Genomic DNA, 5,436 nt, shown 5'->3' with positions numbered 1-5,436 from the left:
ATTCCTTTATCTTAGAAGCCAACCAGGGCTGAAGAGGCAGCTAGCTCCTGGATGAAGTGTAGTCCCAGGGAACCTGGGTTTGGTTCCCAGCACCCATATCAGGTACCTCACACCACGTGTATCTCCATTTCAAGAGCTCTAATCCCTCTGACATCCTCTGTCAGCACTTGCATATATCCACATGCAGGCACACACATACACGAAATTAAAAACAAAAATTAACCTGCCCTAGAGGCATTGCGGGTGTGGCTGCTCTGTCACGCGTGTGCCAGTAGACGGCAGAGAGGAGAGGCCACATCTACACTCAGTGTTCTGACCTATGAACTTCTGAATGGATTAGTGTGGCCTAATATTCCCTGAAAAAGTGGGAGCCTGAGACAATGAGGCCACCAGGGTCCTGGAGAGGGAGCCAGCCTAAGATGGCCACCAGTCTGGTGCCAGAGGGCTTGGAAGAGCTTCCAGGATGGGGAGCAAGCCAGAGACTAGAAGAACCTCACCTGGGGTCCTTGGTCCCAGGTAGGAGTGAACTTGAGAGAGACGAGCCTCTCAAGGGGTCATTCCGGTGGGTCAGGTGAGGAATGAGCCGGAGATAACCACCAGTCTGGCACTGTGCAGACCTAGGGGGATGGGGTGGGGCAGACCGTGTCTGAGATGACCCCTGCCCAGTGCCATAATGCATGAACAGGGCATTGCACTCCTGAGATGACCCCAGGCACTCGGAGACCCTGGGTACCACTGAGAGGAGCAAGTAAGTGGTGGAGAGATGGAAGAGAAACAGAAACAGAAGGATGTGGGCATAATGAAGAGAGGCAGAACTGGAGGCTGGAGGAAGAGCCTGATGTGATTATCTGATGATACCACCTAGGACCACGGTGGAGTCCTGGCCTGTGCTGCTACCTGGGACCACATCTGTGTCCATGGCCCAGTAGCAGCAAGGGTCTGTTACCACCAAAGCCCAGGTAGGCATCCCCTGGTCTGGGCTGCCACCTGTCTGGGGAGCTGTTGATGTCTGAGGGCTCTGCAGAATTGACCCTACCCTTCACTTGGGCATTGTGAGAAAGCTGACCTGGGGCAGGAGAGCAGGAGACCTGGCCCTACCACTCATTTCCAGTGAGGTGGCACAGTTGAGAGAGAGATACCTTCCCCCCACACACACACCTATGGCAGGCAGCAGACCTGGCCCTGGGGGTCATAAGAGCAGGAGAGCTGGCCCGGCCCCTCATCAGCCACAGCACCCAGGAGAGTGGAACCTGCACCTTGCCTGGGCAACACACTGGAGCTGACCCTCATGGCAGGGAGCTGGTGGTGAGTGAGCTAGCCCCAAAAGTGTGGGAGAACTGGCTCTGCAACTTGTCTGCCACGTTGGCCATGTCCCTCACTGGCTGCAATACTCAGAAGAGCAGGCCCTGCTTCTCTCCTGGGCAGCAGGGTAGAGCTGGCTCTGGTTGTGGGGCTGCCCTGAGGGTCTGAGAACATGAGAGCCAGAAGGCTGACCAGCTCAGATACCTCTCAGGCCCAGACCCAGGGCTTTGAATTGGCTCACCCCAATATCTACCCCATTGATGAACTGCTGGCCGGTCCTACAGATCCAAAGCTCCAGGATCTCGATGACACAGGGCAACTGCAGGATTTCTGAGAGGACTCCTGGGGGGTGGGGTGGGGTGGGGGTGGGGGTAGGGGTGTCCAGTATTGATAGAGTAACAGAAGCCAGAGGCCTCATACCAGACTAACAAGTCATTGCAATGAACATTTGTAAGTAAAGAAGCGTGGACAAAAGGGTGCACTGTGGGACACACTGACACACTACAGCTTCCACAATGAGATTTTTTTTTCTCTGTTGGGGGAGGGGTTAGGGGGAGAGGTTGCAAGGGTGGAGGGCAGGTATAAAGGGAGGGGGAATGAGTGGGATTGGCACGCATGGTGAGAAATTAACAAAAAGCCAATAAAAAGTTAAAAAGATAAATTAAAAAAGAAATAGATTCTAGCACATCAAATCTCACCTCACTCTGCCTTTGAGAACAAGGTCCCATTACTTCCAGGATAACATCTTTGGTGTTTTGTTTTGCTTTGTTTTGTTTGAAAGCTAAATGCAAAGAAAGGCATTGGAGACCCTGTGAGCTAACTGCAGCCAGGGTCTCTGCTGCAGTCAGTCACTGACTGTTGACAATCGCCACTAAGGTGGTGGGTTTTGATGGCCGCTGTTCAATAGGTTGGGGCTCTGTGGGGCGGCTTAATGTGGGCACGTGTGCTACAATTACATCCGTGAACATTTCTTGATTCGTTTCTGATGGCAGCAACATTTTATAGCTATATATTAATCACATTTTCTAACCTCCACTGCCTTGGCAGGGCAGTTAGACATTGAAGAGCCTCTCTCAGCACAGAGCACACATGCTGGACTCCTGGCTGAAGGCAGCTCACAGACTTGGAACCTTTCCCTCTGTCAGTCTAGAGAATGTGGGACCTTTGAGGTCAGGATGCTGGAAGTGTCTGTGCCGGCCCAACCTGCTGAGCCCCAGGAGAGCCATATGTCAACAACAAGAAAAATGCATAGTTCTTGCTCTGGGTTGTAGTCCAGATGTGCACTCACGGAGGAGGCCGCACGCTGCGAGGTGCTGAGGCCAACGGCCAGAGCAGCTGCTCATCAGAAACAGGGCCTGTAATTTGGCACCAAGGAGGGACCTTCTCCTGCTGCTTGTCTGGAATTGACATTGCTGCTTGGGATGTTTTAAGATAAACTATAAGTCTCTCCCGTGTCAGATCTGGGAAAGTGACCACAGGAGCTCCTCGGTGGAGTTTTTGAGGCTACCCCCATCTCCACAGTGGCTCAGGGTGTGAATTATAGCCCTGGGGGACCCATCCGTCCTTGGAATTTGCACATGGAAGTATTACCTGCATCTGTGCATCCCAAGAGGGTGGGTGCTTTAATATTTAACAGGCCAGTGATTCTCTTAGCTTTCATGTTCCCCAGAGAGTACATGCCCTACCTGTGAACACTGGAGACCTAGGAAAGGTTGGTGTTGGTAGGAGATGACCAAGTGCCATCAACCCCCAAAGTAACTCAAACAGGACACCCAGAGGAGGTGGTTTGGATGTGATAGGGGTTTCTTTATTCAAGTGGTCACACCAAGACACTGACTCAAGGTGACCGTGTCTCTCTTCACAGATAGTTTTTTTTTTTCTTCTAAACTTCTCTCTTGATCTTCATCTCTGTGATGGGTGTGGTGGTCCATCTACATTTTGCCAATGGCACTTACATTCACAAGCCAACAAAGAAACAAAGAAACAAAGAAACAAACAAGAAATTGTGTACAGGAGCTCTGAGCCGTTGAGCAACAGAACGGCTTTTGGAATAATGCCTTTGGTTTTGATAGATTTTTCCCTTGGGGGTGTGGCTTAGTCTGTTTGGGATACAAAGTATCACAGACTGGAGCCGAATGGGCAGTCATTTACTTTCCCAGAGTTCTGCAAGCTGGAGGTGGAAGAGTCACAGACAAATAGGTGCCAATTCCTACTCGGGTGTGAATAAGAATGTGTAGTGTACAGCTCAGTGTGAAGAAAACCACAACCTTCCTAGCACTAAAGAGGATCCTGGCTGGGGCACTTGACCCAGGCCATGGGTCTGGTGAGGACATAGGTGTGGCCTGAGGAGATGAGGGTAGCAAGCTGTTCTGGAATGAGGGTGGTCCAGAGGAAGCCTTGGTCTGGCAATGTGAGGGATCCTCAGGGAAGAAAAATGGTAGAAACTCCAAACCTTCCTGTCATCTCTCTTGTTCTTCTCTCCCCTTTCCTCTTCTCTGTCTTTATTCTGAGCTTTTTCTCCAGAGCCTCATAGGCTAAGAGGGACTGAGGGCTCATGCTAGGGAATAATTATATAGTGTAAGTGTGTGTGTGTTATGTGTGTATGTTGTGTGTGCATGTTGTGTGTGTGGTGTGTGTGTGAGTGGTGTGTGTGTGCGTGTTGTGTGTGCACGTTGTGTGTGTGTGTGTTGTGTGTGCATGTTGTGTTGTGGTGTGTGTGCGTGTTGTGCGTGCACATGTCTGTGCAGATTCGAAGAAGCCAACGGAAGACAACCATGTTCTGCTCTAGTATTCAGTCTTCCATTCCCTTGAGGTGGAGTTTCTAACAGAACCTGCAGGTAGATTGGCACCCAGTAAATCCCTGTAATCCTCCTGTCTTCATCCCCCAAGGGTTCTGGGGTTACAGACTCACACACAACCATTCCAAGCTTCTTACATGAGTGCTAGAGACTTGAACTCGTGTCTTCTATGTAAGCACTCTTTCCCACTGAGTGATCTTCCAGCCCCTGGCCCACCTCCTCTCATTGACACTTCCTCTTCCTCGTGCCCCTGTTTCTGCATCCTGGAGTAGCACACATGAAGCCAGCTTCTTAGAAGATCTTAAGAACAAATCTTGCTCTATTCAGGATCTGAATAGGTTCCATAGTTCTATCTTCCAGACAAACTGGTTGCTTCCTACACTATATCTTATTTCCAATCGAAAACTCTTAAATATGCTTGTTGGAATGAAGCCCACATTAACTGTCACAATACTGCTTCCTTCCAAGTGATGATGCTGTCATTCACACCCCCCATAAACTATTTAATAAACAAAGGTTAGTGCCAAGTCGACTTACATAGCATAAAACCACAGCTCTGAGTCACATGGATAGAGTTCTTATTCTCATAGATAGGGCTATAGTCCAAAGGGAGAATTGGGCACTGAACAGGCCAACAAATAAGGATGCAGGGGAGGGAACAGCAGGAAATAATAGCATTTTTTCACAACCAAACAACAGCTCTGAATTCTAAAGAGCACTTATGTTGAGTGAGACAATTTCTAACTATGGGTCTGACAATATTGTATCCGTACATAGTTTTAAGAACAGGTTTCACCGGGGCTTTGTGTGCTCTGATCCATGCAACAACCTTGTTAGGTAAAATAGGATGGGCAATATTTAGATAACTAAGCCCACTTTGCAAATGAGGAAACTGAGACTTATTTTAACCAGGGAGCTTGTGGGATTCATGACCCTCTATCTAACGTGGCTGTTCTGTTCGTGGTGCCTGCCTGCACAAATGAACATTAACGAGATTGCTGGTAGCTTCTGCTTGTCTCCCAAGCCAGCTCTAGCGAGGTCGTTAGCGGGACTGTCTGCAGGTTTTAACATATGTATGCACCCGCAGATTTATGCGGTGCCTATGGTGGTTTGGGAAACGCATCTTGCACTCATTGTCAGCCTTGGAAATCAGACCTTGCCCCCTGGGAAGCAGGAACAGGCTGGCCAGCATCAGGAGACACCATTGTTTCGCTAGGCTGGTTTCCCCATCAGGAAGTAGTGGGGAGACATCTGGGAGATCAAGTGACCCCCACAGTTAATAGCCACAGTTTCACAGAGATGACATGGTCAGGTACAGGCAGGGGGCCCCGGCAGT

The 5,436-nt window shown here is 49.7% G+C and overlaps 1 non-coding gene across 1 annotated transcript; it reads left to right on the top strand.

Moving 5' to 3' along the window:
- The first annotated feature begins 222 nt into the window (after window positions 1–222).
- Window positions 223–354, top strand: LOC115030057. The gene has a single exon (XR_003835645.1). It is a non-coding gene; the product is annotated as a small nucleolar RNA SNORA17 (small nucleolar RNA).
- The last annotated feature ends 5,082 nt before the right edge of the window (window positions 355–5,436 follow it).

This window comes from Mus caroli, chromosome 19 (assembly GCF_900094665.2).
Source record: "Mus caroli chromosome 19, CAROLI_EIJ_v1.1, whole genome shotgun sequence".
In the NCBI taxonomy this organism is placed as follows: domain Eukaryota; kingdom Metazoa; phylum Chordata; class Mammalia; order Rodentia; family Muridae; genus Mus; species Mus caroli.
Note: the sequence above shows the minus strand (reverse complement) of the source record. Positions and strands in the feature narration are given on the sequence as shown.